This window comes from Hermetia illucens, chromosome 1 (genome assembly GCF_905115235.1).
Source record: "Hermetia illucens chromosome 1, iHerIll2.2.curated.20191125, whole genome shotgun sequence".
In the NCBI taxonomy this organism is placed as follows: domain Eukaryota; kingdom Metazoa; phylum Arthropoda; class Insecta; order Diptera; family Stratiomyidae; genus Hermetia; species Hermetia illucens.
In genome coordinates, this window is record NC_051849.1 from 155889199 (window position 1) to 155907656 (window position 18458).

General features: G+C 35.4%; 1 protein-coding gene across 1 annotated transcript in view; it reads right to left on the reverse strand.

Annotated features, from left to right (window-relative positions):
• The window catches only part of LOC119647299 (serine/threonine-protein phosphatase PP2A), an 86140-nt gene that overhangs the window by 17969 nt on the left and 49713 nt on the right, over positions 1 to 18458 (reverse strand). The window lies entirely within an intron of this gene.

Genomic DNA, 18458 nt, shown 5'->3' on the forward strand with positions numbered 1-18458 from the left:
TGAGAAATGAAAATCAGATGAAATCTCAACTACAAGTTATCTGATTGTTGAAGCTACTTTTGCTCTAAGCTAACATCGAAGCTATTAGACAATCACAATATAATCAATAAATCTTTCAACGTTATCACTCATAACCAAACTGTCGAAAATTTGCATACACGTTCCCACTTTCGCTAAGATTTCAGGTCCATTGACTGTTATTGGTTTTATAACCAGTTTTAAATATTCTTTCCATTGTAATATTAAGATAATAATTCACTTTATATCCAACCGAAGAGGTAAGACAATCAAAATAAAAGTGATACGTAACAGCTAACTGAATAACTGTCAGTACTAATAGGAATTGAAAGCATTCGAAAGTCAATTGGAAATAATAAATGATAAACACAACGAATGCACTTAGTAAATATTGAATACTAGATAACATTGTTCATTCATGAATTCAATTCAAAGTCAACATACTTCCCCAACTTTAACCATTGAAGAGTTTCACCTTTTGGAGAGATTGAGCTCGGTTTCATGCCACTTTCTTTGCATCTTAGTATCTTCTAGTATCATTCGATTATATGAAGGTTTTTGTTTTCTCCACCTAGAGGCATTTATATAGTCTTGTATAGTTTTTTGATTGGGATGGGAGGGATCCAAAGTCCACACCTTTCTTGATGTTGGACCGGATCAAATGACGAGAAACTAACTCTGTCTTCTTTGGTTGAAGGACCCCTCGTTTTGGGCATACCACCCAAGTATTCAAAAAGTAAAAAGAAAAAACTCCTATGATTTCTCCCAGGGCAGCGGCAACTCATCAGACGTTGCCTCACTTCTGCCCTGGGAGCAGCGTGACCGAAAGTGACAAACGATGAAAATCCCTCCTTTTTATATAATCACATCCCAAACAAAAAATTTAACTTTAGTCTAGCTTAGACTTAAAGTACGGGCGGATTTTAAGTTGAATATAATTAGCACCCTTGTCATGTTTTTAGATTATATAAAAAGGAGCGATTTCCATCTGTTCCCACTTTCGGTTATGCTGTTTCCAGGGCAAAGGTGAAGCAGCGTCTGATAATTTGACGCTGCTCTGGACGAAACCGTTAGTCATCTTTCTTTCTAGCCGTGGAAATATATTGAAATATTTTCCTATTTGCGTCAAGAAGGGAAGTTGACTTCGAAAAATACTAGTTGATACCTTTCATTTAATACTCCACATATTATATTCGGGGAAAAAAATTTTACACCCCCTTTTGCATAGATTCCTTATCATCAAAAAAACTTTTAGTTTTCAACAAAACCTGAAAAAAATAAGGACTAAATTGAGCAAGCATTGAGAGTTTTGTTTTGAGATAAAAATCATTTTCTGAGTAAGAGTGAGAATACATTATCAAATCGGGTATTGTGTATTCTTTTCTTCTTGTTTCTCTTTCTTTTTCAAAATTGTGAAGTTATACGTGCTGAAGAAGCTTAAACTCCAGAATTCTATCTCTCTCAACACGAACTCTTGCGCTGAAAATTTCTTGGGAAAAGCATCCCTGTGATGATTTGCACAAATGACTATAGACCAGCCGCATTAATTGATCCACATACCACCCCAAAGAGAATTAATTGCACCTCTCACGTCATAATAAGTGAACACATCTTATTTCACCGCCCCTTCCTATCATAGTAATTACACATATCTTTGGGACTTCAGTATGGTGGCCAAGAATCAAGCAGACGAAAGCTGCAAATGACTTATCCCAGATCGAAAGATTCGTCACGAAGAAAAATCCTGCTATTGATTGATGATATGGACACTAATGGCACACGGACACTATAGGGTATCCACGAAATCCCAAATCAAACTCAATAAATGGGCCGTAACACGGGACTGTGTCCGATATATAAGGAAATATCTACACACAATGGGTGCTTATACTGGAGACAAAGCACCACACTAGACTGTCCCGGAGCTGCACAATAAAGGTATATTACCGGGAGAACAGTAAACCCTGAAAAGGTGCTTGATCACATGCACCAAGTCGAGTATCTCTTGAGCCTAGAGAATACATCAGGACTATTCACCGAACCGATTAACAGGATATATAATAGACCAAAAAGCTTTAGTATCGAACAAAAACCTGATCGTACATAGATGTTTATCCATCCTTCCACAATATCTGGCTTGTAAAAATAAATCAGCATATGTCAACCCAATAGAAAATATTTAACTCCAAACAGTTGTAAAAGTTTTAAAAACGAAAAACCAAAAAAGTTATGATAGTTTACATAAAAAATTAAGGAAATATTGGTGAAAATTCCCAGGTAAAGCGGAGGCTAATTATCAACAACGGATCAAGTTGGATTACGTACTTATTCAATGATGTGTCAGATATGGCTTGATAGATCTCGCCAGCATGAGCCAAGGATGAGCAGAAAATTGGACAAATTTCCCGCTAAACTAAGTGATGCGACGGTGCCGAGAAGAGCACACAACAGGGGAGTATCGCGTTGTTGCGATTGCAATGAGAATGTACCTTACTAAGGATAAGATGCCTACAAGCCCAAAGAATCGTCCAACGACCGAGAGGAAGATTGAACTTCCAAAAACAACTTCGCTGCATTTAAACATGCAGAGGCATGATCGTCTGTTCCCAAAAATATCGAACACTGTATAAGTAATTGGAGCGGCCATTTCAGAGAAGATACCTAGTATCACGGAAGATGAATTGCTCAAATTTTGCAAGAAAAGTAGCGGTAAGAAAGCTGGGGTTCTTGAAGAATCGGCACTGATTTCACTCCTGTGCAATGTCATGTAAGATAAAATCTTGCCTTTGCCTCTGCCTCTCCTTCTAGTAATAGTTTAATTTACTGACGACGACGTCGTGGTTTTTGCAATAAAACACATCCTCGAAATTGACACAGCAGTGTATGTAGCAATTTGGAAGATCCAAGACTGGCTTGAAACTGCTTCCGGATCACAAAAACGGAAGCCGTTCTAATAACAAGCCGAAAGAGCCTGGAATACAGAACCGAACCATAAGAAACAGGAAAACACGTGCATAAAAGCTTCACTGTTCAAGGCAGCGCTTTCGCGAATGTTATCAAATATTGGTCAACTCAGATACTCAGCAGAGCGTTGTCCTTGGACTTAACTAACAAACATTTAAAATATCCCTTAGGCAAGTATTGATGAAGTCCTGGAACCTTTGCGTTACAGTGGCAATCATTTTGATCTTGGTATTTATTTGCTGGAATTCCTAGATTTTGGACGAAGCACTAAAGGTAGACTAAGCACGAACGAATTACAGACACTTTCAATATTTCGACCATTATGCCAAACTTTAGTATGTATTTATCTTCTATCAGACTCCCCTTGCTCCTTTTTCAAGACCCAGAACTAGGTGGGTCCACGGTAGGTTAGCGAACAGCGATCATCAGCATAATTAAATTGTTTGAGGAATGATGTCATGGTCTATTAAACTTTTCCTTCAGACAAGAAATTCAGCAGTAATCATCGAAGCAAATAATATCGATCCGCAAAACGTTGATACACTGGACCTCAAAAAACTTCCGACAAATTGTAGGTTCTTTGCCATGGTTTTGTAATGGCACCAAAATGCATCATACTCACTTCTCGTCAATCAACACAATCCAGAAAATAATATCATGTTCATTCACAATTAAAATCTAGTACTAATATCTCTGCAAGAATTCCATGTTAACTAAAGTTAAGGAACGAATGAATGGCGTCCTGGCTTACGCTATCGCTTCATCTGAGGGTCTGCTAAGTTTTGTTTTTCTACCATAGATATTGCTGCTAACATTAACAGCTCTTATAGGGGGTCCAACTGCCGGTATTGATATTGATGATCAACTACCTTCGAAAGAATTAAATGTTGAAATTTGTTTATGAGGGTAATGCCTTAGAAAAAATAAATCTTTTCAAGTGGAATGAATGATGTAAGACCAGAAAAATTGTCAACCTCCTGTATTGATAGAAATATTGAACGTATGTAATGGTTTTTGCTTTCCAATCGTCGATTTATTAGCCAAAAAGTGAATTCAAAAAGGTTGTCTGAGTTTACGTTTCAACACAGCATTTGGAGTTTAGAAAAGTGAGAAGAATGGAATGTTTCACCAATTGGGGAACTGTGTTCAAATTCTAGTTTTACGTCTATGACATAGATTTGAAATTACAGAGCAATATATACAAAGCAAAAGGTGAATCACGAATAGAATGATATCAAAAAGCCGATCAAAAATCAAAATCATACTATTAACTTTTTACGTTCATGTTATTGTTTCTTATGAGTGTATGCACCAACAAACGGCGAACGTTGTCTTGCACGTGAAAATACTAAAGTGCACATGTCGTATTCGACAGACTTTTGTGATGTTGTACCAATAAAACGCGCAGCACCGATTACTCGCGATTTTCTTACCCCTAATTTGAATCCCTTTCTACCTTAGTCCCCAGTGACTTCCCTTTGCATTTGATATGCAAGGACGTCATGGGAGGGCTACAGTTTAACTACGTGGAGACAGTAAAACGCGAAACGACCAATTAACTGAAAATCCTCTCGCCTGCACACTTCCAGCGAATCAGAAAGTGTCTTAATCAATATCTCGAGACTATCAAGTAATTTTTTACCAAAAAAAAAAAAAAAAAAAATTGCAAATATCCGACCACGGAGAGTGTGTTTATATACATTCGTGTTGAAGGTTTTAACAATATGAAAAATTTGTCAAAGTACAATCTTGAAACCAACCCCCTCCCCCTAGGAGATCCTCATTTAACCCCATCAACCAGTTTCGACGTTGCACAGATGTGGTCGGTGACTTCAAGGACAATGATATGTAGATATGATTTTATCGTCCACCTTTCGATAGAAACGATAATGGCGTGAGACTCGTCTTCTTTCAAAGCAATTCTGGTTCAATTGAACTTTGGTAATAACTAATTCACAGCTGGTTAGAACAATCAATATGGGACAACTTTCACAGCTACCTGTGTAATTATCTCAGCAATTACAAAATTTGTCTATCTACGGAAAAGTTTTTCATGAATTGGAGACATAGTCACAGATTGAAGATTCTCATATATCCATACTAAATATTTATGGGAATTTACAGCAGAAATTAAATATTTGATAATATCAGTTGCAGCATTGAACATAACATTCTTGCTATTTTGTGATTCTTCAAAAGTGATTGTGATTGTAATAAGGCGACGGTACACTCTTGAGGCTTCCTTAATTTCTAGCACAAAGCATCCTTCAACACGAACGGTCAGCTCTTTTCGCTAGTTCTTATATGCTTTTAAATTCATTACACCAATAAATAATAAAGATAAAACGAAAATATACAATTTTTATTATCCTACTCTTGAAATTCGAATTTCAATATTTATCTCCAAACCAAAATTATTTCATCTTTTCCAGAATTAGAGGTCTGGAATTGAAAGATGTATTTTATTCTCCTTACGTATTCCATACGAAAGTTGATTTTGCAACTAACACGAACTTACTGTATATTAAGACCAAGCCAATATCCATTTCTAGACTGACGTACTTATCCAAGCGTCATTTCCTACTCAAAGTCAATTTTCTAATGCAAAAGGCATTAGAATAACGTAAGAAACAATCTAAAACCATCTCACATCCATTAATCATTCACTTTGAAATAAAAAGGAAAAAATGCTTCATGCGGCTTTCAAATAAAAACAAAGCATAAACTTAAATTTGCTAACAGATACATTTGCGAACTGGCAACTTGCCAACCATTTTTTTTCCACCCATTCACTAACATACCGCATGTATCACTTTCGCATTTATCTTATAGACGCGCAGGATATACATCGGTTTTCATATGCGAGTATATGTGACCTTGCTACGAAGCCTCCTTTCTCACTCTATTTAATTTAGTATATAATTTAGGTGTATAACCCAGAATTTTTTCTTGTCGCCTTCAAAATTGTCACTCGGAAGATAATACTTTTGAATTGTGTAATCTTAATCTGATGTTGCGCTCTGATGATGACATAAAATATAAGGAAGAAGAAAATTTGAGGTTTTAATTTTGTTTTGATTGTGGCACAAGATGATGAATAGAAAGCCTTGAATGCAAGCTACAAATTAGAATATCGCACTAGGTTGACTTATTCCGACTTATTGTAGGTCAGGTTGACCTTAAATTACAAACTCACTAAGATGTGTTTATGAGATTCGAATTAAATTTCAGGACATGCCACGAAATAAATGGATTTTCCACTAATCCCAAAATTCGTGCTCCTTTTATATACCTTCCTTGTCAGTAGTCTAACTTTGGCACTATCAGCTTGAACTAATGCATCATTCAGTGTTAAAATTTCTTTTCAACACGGGGGTGCATTTTTACGCATGTGGAATTCTTGGCATATCGAGACGATTGGTTTCTTGGCAGCATCGTTGACAGGACTCCACTTTGGCCCCGTCCATTTCCTTCAAACCAAAATACTTGAAATATATTTTGGTAAATATACCACCACCTACAGTCTACTATGATTCATTCAGAACGTAATGAGCGCTATTTGCTTCTTGTTCCCGTAACGGAAACATTCAAATATGATTGAAACGAAAGCTCATTCAGATGATATGAACAATATTTTGGAGAGTTGCTTTCGCCGTGCAATACACTTTTATTGAGAGTTCATGGGAGCTTATCGACCTTTTGGAACATGTTTTTACTGTCACGATGTTTTCTAAATACATTTTCGGTATGCTTGACTGATGAAAAAATGTATTTCAACGAGCAATATTCGAAACAAATTGCGGAAGTTATGTACTTTTCCTGGACTTCTGAGGGTTATTGGCCTCTATGAATTTGATGGCAGCTAATATCGTGCCAAGTGTATTTTAGACTTCACAGTTTTGCAACTCATCCGATTATTTTTAAGCTTGATGCAAATTTTCGATAATATTAAACATTGGATTTCGAGGTTTGGAAATAAAACTCGAATGCAAATGATTTTCGCTTCGTTACTTTTATGATAATCTGGACCGTGATACTGAATTCCCTTATGTGGTAATTAAAACCATCCGTTTTATACGTTCAGCGTAACTACAGCTTGATTTACATTTCAACAACTAATCATTTATTCCGTTCATGAAAAATGTAGTAACTCAATAGAACGTTGGATGAAGACAATAAACAAATGTTACTCGATAGTTCTGTATTTCAACACCACAATCGATTGGATTGATTTCAGAGATACATTTGTGATAAAAAGATGACAAAAATAATGGGCTTGTAACAGAGAGCACGATTTACCTGATGTGTTCCTTGCTGAAAATTAGGATCACCTTTCAATTTTAAAAATATTACGTCGCAGTATAATTCAGCTTATATATGTGAGACAGTCAAGCTTCAAAATTCAAAAAATTATCAACGAAGAGATACTTCTGGCAAGTGTTGAAATATTATCTTTTACATTTCATACAAAAACTAATTCTTTTCTACTTTTATTACTGTACCCTAATAAACCTTTTTCTTAGAAAAGAGATAAAGTCCGGAACTCATTCTTTTACTGTTTATACAAGTGTGCATGTAAAATGAGTTAGATAAATGCTTGTGGTACATATAGTTACATATCTGCTAGTTTTGTTCAATAAGTACAGTCTTCGATAGACCTTTTTGAAGTTAGTTAGTCACTCCTTGCTTAATAGAAAAGAATAAATAAAATTAATAATAGAAAAGAACAATTGTGCTTTCATTTAAATAGATTATGTGCCAATATTTCAATAGCAAGTCCTTAATTCGAATATAATGCAATCAATCGCAACATTGGGCGCATTTTAATTCTACCCCCCCCCCCCCACCTTCTGACAAAAATTTGCATTTTTCTTTATGTGATCAGTACCACGTAATCTTCAAAAAAACTTCATTGGTGTAATTAGAATCTTGGGCTCTGCTTCCTTAAGGAACAGTAGACACTGAAATGAGGAGGTTTTCACAAATTTTATAGAAGGAATAACAGGAGGCTAATAATAACAATAACCGCCGTAGCCGGCCCCAAGCCTGGCTGTGAAAGGAGAAGGGATGAATAGCTTCAGTCTGAATGGCTGTAGGCCAGCGCAGCGTCACAGGGGCTACGTGGAGAAAGTGCAGGAACTTGTAGTCTTACAGATTACTCACTAAGTTATCACCACACCTGACAGATTTAAAATGTAAATCCATCGATTAAAAAGATGGAAAAATTTAAGGTCCGATACGGCAAATCGGCGGGGGTCATCCGACTTGGTGGCTGGGTCTTGATCTCGTAATGGACAGAACGGCGTCAAAATCGCTAATCCTGGAGGAGTTCGATATCTAGGCGCCACGATGACCGGGATCACGGTTCCGCCTATTGCAGTTCTTCACCACGATATGTGGCGACCATTTTAGCAGATTCGCGCAGGCCAGTACCGCATTATTTCTCACAATTTTGACCATAACCATTAAGCATGTTCAGCTTGAGGTCATAGCGGACAGAGATGGCGACACAAACAGCACCATTCCGTATTGCGAGCAACAGATTCACTACTCGTCGAAACACTCTTCTTTATCGTTCCCCAAAAGTCTCTGTCGAGGTTCGGAACGAATTCCAAAAAGCGTGTATAGAATTTTCAGAAATGGATCGTTGGCAAAGACAAGGTATTCCCAAGCTCTATACATCTCTAACAACTCCGAGAAATCTGTCTGCTGATGTGACGCTCCTGCAACTATAATCACATGTGTATTGTGGTGCATTTGCGGCTGTCAGATTGCTCGGCCAGAAGATTCACTTTCACTTATTGGTTTGAATGACCAATTAAATCCACCTTGGATCGTCTGAAACGTTGGTGGGAATAATTATGACAGGATATTGCTAGGTTGACTCAAATCAGCACCGGCAACGCCAGCAGGCAGGTGAAAAACAAGGCGTAGAGAGTTTACAGGAATTATGCTGTTCCCAATGAGACACCCACAGTTAAAATTCTGGACACACTAAAGTAGAAACTCAGTCGTATGCTGCAGTAGGTTGCGACGGTATGGCGAAAATCACTCCAGGGGTGTTCAGAATGCAACGTACGCGAGGAATCAGCGGAGTTTTTTCAGGTCTCCCAACAAATCCAAATAGAGCGTCCAGGTAGTACAGTTTCAGGTAACGGAAACAAAAGAATATTGGGGGTTACCGCCGAAGACATCCGCCACGACACTATGCCGCGCATGAATTCTGCGGATGTTACCGAAGAGGAAGTTCGATGAGCCATAAACAGCCAACATGGTTGCCACATGATATAATCGACCTTTCTTCTAATTTCTATCTTTCCCTCACTATGGGAATTTCCTAACTTGATCCTAAAAATACACGATGCAGGACTCCGCAGGCAAGATAACTTGCTCACCAACCCTCTACATGTTCATAACGCCCGTTATTAGAGGAAGGCTCAATGTGCGCCCCGAGAACAACAGGAGTACCAGGAGTGACCAGGAGTAGAAGGACTACCGAGTTGGATCAAAGGGTTGCAACGAGCAATTCACTATCGGCTCTTTGGCCTTTAGTTATCTGTCCTACAACTAGTAGGACAGATAACTAGAGGCCAAAGAAATCTCTTTAGTTGCTATATCGATTACGCCCAATTGTTGATAGCATCCCGCACACCTGGCCAATCGATGACCTACGTCTGTATCGCATTGATCCAAAACTAATAAAATTTTTGATGACAGTCGTGGAGGATTGGCATACCACCTTGTCAGTGCATTCATCTGAGGGACACTTTTTCTCAGCCTCTGTATTTTACGAATTTTGTGAACATCTACTTTATAACACGTTCTTTAGACGGTTGCAGTCATTTAGTATCTGTTTTTCTGAGACACTCGGAATTCTTTATGAAATATTCTTAAAAAAGTTCACAATACAACATCCTGAATTATACCTGCAATTAGTCTTTGCATTTTCACATCTGCGTTTTGTTTGAATTTTTTTTTTAAGAAAAAAGCATCGATTTCAATGTGGATCCTCCCATTAGAGAAGAAAACTACTTTACGGGCGATTGAACAATCCGATTTTTTGGACTTGAAAGCGTTACCTTATATGGAAAATTCACTTTTAGGTCAAGAAGAGGTTGTGATATCAAATCAAAACTTCAACGTTTTGTACTCTGAACCCTATTGTTGTGCATCAAATTTCAGGTTACAAAGATTCGTGTATCGATTCCCATTGGGTGGGTAAAAGTATGGAATCCTACGAGTAGGTGCATACCCACAACTACACTTGTTACCACATGTTACCAATTTTTTATTTATTTATGTTATCAAACAGTATTCAGTAGGCGTTTGAAATATACTTAAAATCAATAATAATAATAAAATAAAACAAAAATTTAATATTTAGTCAAGCCTCTTACTCTTCATGGCATACTTTCAATACATTTAACGCAGTTTATTTTTATTCCATCGCTTTTATGCTTAATCAACATAAGGGCTTTTGTCAACTATATCTTATTTATAAATTTTTGATTGAAAATTTTGTATTTTGCATTAATCCCCAAAAGCTTTTAATGGAGTAAAAATTCGGCTGAATTATCAGACCGATCAAAGGTTCTTGTTTGGTTTTTTCCTAAAAAAATCTATTCTTTTTCGGCTTTTTGACATAGAGCAGAGTCGTACACAAATATAAAGTTACCATTTGATAACCATTTATGTACTTTGATTATCATTCTGGTTTCCAACACCATTATATATTGGTCCTATTTCAGTATACTATATTATTAAAAGGAAGTCTAGTCATCTTTTTCAAACATCAATCAAATCTAAATGTTATTTGCATCATATAGCCCACTTTTTCATTATTGCAGGGGTGAGAAGTGGTTTTTTTAATGGACGTCGTCATGAAAAACCAATATTTTTACTAGAAAATAAGTTAACCTTAGGTATATTCAAATACTGGGTGAATCTGTCCTATTATGGTCATTGAATAAGCCTTTCTATTTTGGACACAAATATACCTCACTTTTCGCTCATCTCCAGGCGAGGTTAATCTATTGCCATTTAATTTGGTATTAATTGAAGTTCTGCACCAACTTTCTTTCGATTTTGTGTATACCGCGACCACGAAACATTTGATATCAATGCAATTGAGTCAGTATTGGCTATCAACTTTTTTGTCTCAAAAATCTACATTTTTATCTCAAAATTTTTCGCGATGGTGATCTTAATTTTTTTTCATAATAAAAACCTATAAAATAAAATATATAACCGTGTCACAAATAAATTAATTCAAAAAATAGCTAACTAGTGAATAAATAAATACTTATCACGGCGTAAAAATCGCAAAACTTAATTAAAGTTGACCTAAATAATCTCAAAATCAATGTAGAATATATGTACGTCCAAATAATTATCATATCACAAAATAGCAGTGATGGCTATAAACTAATTGAAAACAAAATATAGTAGAAAAACATATCTTTCAAAAACAATAATAATAGCAACTAAATAATACCTATTTAATATGAAAAAAATATTACGTTCTTAAAATTAGATGAAAAATATGAGTGGATTTAATAATTTGGCCACCCTCTGTAGAATAACCAATTCACGCACTTCTAGGAAAATTTCTGGAAATACCATCATATGAATTTATATAACTTTCGACAATTCGTATTTACGGTTTTTTAATTTGTCTAATTTATTTTCCTTCACTAAAAAAAGATGTCAAATTTTTATCGGTACCGCGCTAATTTAAATATTAAGGTTATTGTTTCTCTTTCTTTAGCTTTGGCCTGTCCATTTCATTGCTTCTTTTAAGGGAAACTTGAGCAATCGAACAATTTTCAACTTTTTTCTTTATTAAACTTTATTGTGAATCAAATACCTAGAGTAATTTTGCGCTTTATTATGAGCTCCTAAAACTGAATGAATGATGCACTAACCATAAGCTTAAGTCAGAAATTGGAGAGAGTACTTGATATTCTACATTAATGTTACATTGACAATATATGGTATCTTAAGGTGCAGTAAATTCAATTAACAGCTCGGTTTATAATACTAGTATTCAAATTCTCCAGTATTGTGCTTCCCCATTTTGGTCTTTTAGTGGATTTTACACTCCTAAAGTGAATTGAAAAGCTACATTCAAAAAGTAGAAGTGGCAGAGGAGTTTACGGGTTGTTGGATATCAGTCGACTCAGCTGTGAATGAGGACCTGTGTCAAATCAAGACTGGCCACAATGCTTCCTACAGTGTAACGGTCTTGAATGAAGTGCTTCAACACTCTTCAAGACTTTGATCAAATTGCATTGTCGTGGCAACGGTTATTTGTATTATACAAATGATTATTGAAAAGGTAAAGGCCATCAAAATAGTTCCCTCGTCTGATTTTCGATAAATCTATGTAAATATATTAGAATTACACATCCTACGCCGAGACCAGCAGTCATTATAATTGACCACAACATCAATGGAAAAAAGGATGATAATATATGGGAAATATAGCAATACAATCTATCAACCTTCACCTTAAAGTCAATGTCAATCACTAAGGTGTTCATTTACATTTTCCAGATAATCAATTTCCACAGCCAGTTCCCAATCGTTCGAGGCTATCATGAAGTCTTGGAAGCGTTAATGTCGGAAATTTCTCCACGGAAATAGGTGAATACCCTGATAACCAATATAAACTACATTTAATAAAAGTTAATTTGATGATTGATTGTGATAACCAATAAAAAGGAATCGAAAGGGCTTTGCCTGGTTGGGTTATCTAGTTGATCGATTCCCTTAGTGACGAAATTGGCAAAACATGACATGCAAAGTAAATAACATCTACAGTGAGTTGGTGCATGAATGAAAGTAAAATGTCAAACCATAGTTAAATTGACTTCCTCTCATGACAACGATTAAACCGATTGCCCTTCTCAAGAATGAGGGCATTTGTGAATATCCGTTCTTAATAAAACTCCACGCCCGTTAGTAATTGAACATTGTATGAAAATGACAAAAACTATCTCAATTTAACATGAACATGGTAGAATTATTATCTGGTACCACCGACATTGTTAGTCTATTTCTCATTGAATCAAAAATAAATTCAAAAGTCATTAATAGTGTAATCTATTTTTAACATGCAATTGGCTGGCAGGCAGTGATAAAAACAAACAATGCCATAGCTAAAACAAACAAGGAATATAACTATTGCAGTCGCATGCTTACATTGCAATTGTATTAAAGGCAAATACTAATGTGTTTCGTAGATACTTCATCAATTCACTGGGCACTATGAATATTTGAAGAACGAGAGCTTATTTCAATTTTCGCAATTCAAATGTTGATGATGATTGATAGAATTGGTCTTGTTAGCTTACATTCAAAGACGAAATTCTGATTGTCTCTATATATTGCCAAAGAATAAATATTTATCTGTTTAACCTTTTGATTGTATTTAGATTGGCGCTGATGTGATTTGAAGTAGCCATGACGAAATTTCCAATGAAAGACGACTCAAATTGAATGCTAAGTGTAGTGAAAGTGCAATATAAGAAAGGATAATATCTTTTGTTAGAATGTTTCCTATATATACGTATAATTTGAAAACAAATCCTTTTCAATATCACGAGAAATTGTTAGTTGATTTCGGATAAAATAATCCCCTCAAACCTAAATGAATTATATATGAAATGAACAATCAACAAAACGTGGGCATTTCTCCAAACTGGAGAGACTCTGCCTTATCGTTCAACTCTTTTGCTTGAAATCGTTCCAAATGAATCATACACGTACCTACTTAGGCCAACTGGAAACGCTACTTCACCCACGACTCCTTAATTTATTTTTTAATTTCACTTAATACGCACTCACATTCAATTGAATCCAAGTGGATTAGGAAATTAAGAAAGTTATTTATATCTCAGTAAACGTGGGGGAGTAGGATTTCAATTCAGTATGACATTGCGGGGCTCCAAAAGTATGTGCGCACGTATAAGTATTTTTCCATGTAATGATATTTTTTTAATAACAGCATGGTTGAAAGCAAAATGTCGGGTTCGGGAATATATGGTCTCTACAGAATGCTTTTTAGGGAACGGATTAACGTCAACTAGAACTCGAAACTTAATCTAATTCTAAAAGTTTCAGCCCATTTTTGGGGGGACGTGGGTAGCTAGAATCACTGAATTTCGAGTATTTCTTAATGGAAGCCTAACGTATCAATGTTTTAGTTAATGCCGTCAGTGATTTCAAATGAAATAAATATTTGAAAAATGACGATAATAAGTAATCGGCTAAAAGTGTAACTAAATTAGAGCAAAGTGGAACGCAAACTAATATTCAAAACATAATTAAGATTGTAACCGCCATTGACTGCACCGTTGCTTAGATTTTTAATTTTAAAAATATTCATTCTATTTTCTGCTTCTTTACGTCCAACAGATATTTCGCACTTTTAAGAGCAGCGATAGATAATTTTATAATACTATGACAAATCCAAGCGCTCATGATTCAGCCTCTACTCCCTGGATTCCTATTGCACGTCCTTTTTACGCTGACATTTGTAATTCCATAAAAATATCACAAGACCGCCAAGCTTAAATAGTATTTTTTATGTGTTCATTGTGTCGTCATTCGTTAGCATCACAGAGTTTCGTTTATTTTAATTTTTTTTCCATTTGTTGCGATGATCTAGGAGTTTGAACGTCAGTTTCTCGATCCTGTGCCCTGAATTACAAAGCCTATTTACGACAATGGATAATAATAATAATCGTTGGCGCAACTATCCATATTGGATCCAGGGCCTTGAAGCTTGTTAGAACACATTCAAGACTATAGCGATACAATACGGTACACTGCAAGAGGCAATGTGGTCAGCATTGCGCTTGCCCGAGATTATTATCCTGATTTGACTCAGGTACTCATTCACAGCTGAGTCGACTGGTATCCCACATCCAGTCACAATAACAAATCCCTCTGCCATCAGTAGGATTTGAACCGCGACTTTCCGCTACGACAGCCCAGCGCTCTAACCACTTGGGCCATCCGGATCCTATCAAGTTTGGTGTAAATCAAACTATTACTAACAAAGTTATAACAGGTTAAAGTTGTCGCTTTTGTGCAAATTCACAACTTTGAATGTCAGTATCACGGGAAAGTGGATATTCTTACAAAATACATGCATATATTACGCGCGAGTTACAAATGTCCACTCATACGTTTTTATAAAAGAAATAAACAAAACCTTTCATACTTGAAACGTCCAGCTTTCGGTTTCCCGACTTGTTTTAACCTCTAATAGGCATCATTGTATAATTTTGGTAAATTTCAAAATAGCAAAAAAACTCGTGGAAGAATTGTTAAAGCGATGCTAATTTCATTTTTTTTATTTCATACGATTCAAATGACGGAAATCTTACTACAAAGTGGCCTGCGACATTTCTGCAGCAACAAAATCACAGGCGTTCCAAAGTTGCGATAGTGAATTGCAATTAATACCCAAATAGTTAGTGTTTCATTTTCGGCTTGAAACCAGGTAAGATGTGTATATCAAGAACTTTGTAGCATATTAACTGACAATGACTACACTACACTAACTCAAGTAGGCAACCAGTTTAATGGCGGGACCGGTTGAAAGCCAATTAAAGTATCAAACAAGTCGGAATATTGGAAGCTTTGTGTTCATCTTATGTGAATAACTTTCTAAGCACATTTTTCCATTCGTATATAGTTAAAAGCTCAAAATATTTCTTCATATTTTTTTTTCAAACTACATGATATATGCACATATTACAGACGTACATATGACGCTCATCCCAAACAAACAAACGATGCCTATTACCGAATATTATACTTATATATGAATGTATATAAATTGATCGTACACATATTTCCGATGTACTTCGTGCATAAACGTATACATATGTATGTACATACAAAGCACGTATACCAAATACCGCTTGTTCGATGTACAAATACATCTACCTGAATTAGGCACCATCCCAAAGCTTCATTTACATACATATGCCTGTCTCAAATCATTGATATATAAATTACTAAAAAACTAAAACGAAATGTTTCCCCGCGACCACCTATTCATGTGAGTTCACTTTGTTGCAATATTGACGAATTGATACGTTATGCTGACCTCATACACGTTCTAGAATGCATGAAATTCACATAAAATAAATGTAACTTTTACCTTCTATAACTTTATTAATAATAGTTGGATTTCCTCCCAAATTTATGCCTTATGTTATCCCTTATGCCGCTGCCAAATTTTGTACTTCTAACATGAACTTTCCCGCTAAATTTCTAAAATATGCTAGTATACTATTATCAACTTTATTTGTGCAGATATCGTATGGCCCCCCCCCCCTCCGTTAACTTAAGAGAAAATGGCGCCACTTTCTGTATGTAAAGGGATCAAACCACACGCTCTAACCAACTTTCATGACAATCGGTGTAGCCGTTTCCGAATAAATAGAATTTGACGGACAGACAGACTCGACTCGATTCGAATAAGGTTTTCTTTCACACAAAACCTTAAAAACAACCGATTGGGATGTTTATGAGATAGAACTCATCGATTATCTAGAAAAGACAATTATCATGAAAGTATTTCGAAATATTGTTTTGACCGTTTCAATGAAAGAATAAATAAATAATGTCAAATGATGCCTGGCGATAAGGAGATGGAACTTTAACTTTCAGAAAAACAATGGCAAAATTTCAAAGGAAGTAGGAATTGCTTCCACTTCCACACATAACATATTTCTTGAACAAAATACAACTTCAGGGAAGCAAATTTTACTTGAATAAAGAGATAAAAACATGTTTTCTCAGTCAGTCCTTTTACTCAGCTTTCATTTCGGTATGTCGTCGATACACAACAAAGGAACTCAACACTCTCATTTCAACTTTTTATCTATATCTCATTTTAACCTTATTATTACTCATTTTATTCTACAACGTCAGTTGCGACATTCATTTTCTAACCTAATCTATTCAGAAAGAAGAAAAAACTACTTTAATAAACTGATGAACAAATTATCTTAGATAAAATTCAATATTTGCCAGTCATTTGACGTTCATTCATTACAAATATGCTTATCTAATCAAAAAGTGATCTATTTGCGTGATAAACTTTTGATATTTTATATTTAGCTGCTATGCTGCCACTTACGTTATTCTAAAGTAATTTGAAATTTTATGAAAGGAAAATAGAGAGAAATGGTAGAGCTAAACATTTTCGTACGTAAGCGATGAAAACTTTTGACAGTTTTAAGGATAAATTTCGTGTTCTCAATATTCCATGGATAAATAACTTCAGTTTATTAGCATGCAGAAAAGGCCTTTTTTTCAACAGTTGATAATTTGGTAAACGACTTTGATATTTGCATCTTTAGGCGAACTGATGTTCAACTTAAATAAGGATAGATCATAATATTGTAATCTTCTCATGTAACATGTTGAAAATCGATAATTCATAAAAAAAAAATTCGCTGACGCAATTTATAGTGCATAGAGTTCAAGGGTATGAATTATGATATTCAATTTCAAGGGATTTGTTTGCCAACTTTTCATACCAAACTGAAAAGCAGTGCAAAATTTCCTCACAAAATGACGCAAACAATGGATGGTTGCCTGTAAGCATCCTTTTCGTACAGTTGCAGTAGAATTATTCGAGTTCATTAAACTGAATAGTTTGGCATTCACCCGAACATGCGACAAGATAAATCAAAGGGGAAGTTTACTAAACTCTTGATATGCTATTATCCTTTTAAAAGTTTTTCTTCTAAAAATGATTCAAAATTCAGATACGTGTGTATAACACATCTTCATGCCTCTGTATATAGCCATCAGCCGTACTTGCACTATGAGGGCGATGCACTCCACATTGATTTTTTTTTCATTTCACAGGTGCCTGTCGATTCATTCTAAGCTTCATTGATGCTGAAAGCAATTGTGAATCCTTTTCCGCTTGTTTCATCGTTTCGTTCGTGCATCCCAGTTGATTCAAGGGTTGCTTACTAGGTCATACAACATAGATGCACCCTATTATTTTAATCACTGACCGCATTATTTCATTCAATTGAAAAGTGAAAAGCAACGTAAATTATCGATTATTTATTGCGATTGGGAATTCGCTTTTCAAAACGCTTTCGACGATGCGTGTGTCTGACGTCAAAAGTGAAATATAAATTTAATTGAAACGATGTTGCTGAGTTAGTAATTCCACATAAATTTCAAAAATTCGCTTTAATTATTTTAATAGCGTTAATAATTATTTTTGTTTCAATTATTTAAAGATCAAGAAAAGAAACCACAATTGTTCATGTATTTTTCGCACACACATTTATAAACAATTGTCGACACGCATAATACAACAGTTTCAAAACCTGATTTGAATTAGTAATAATGTCGTCATCAATTCTTGAGGAGATTTCAAAGAACCACGTATGACGAATAAATATAGTGGAGAAATATTTACGTAGGTT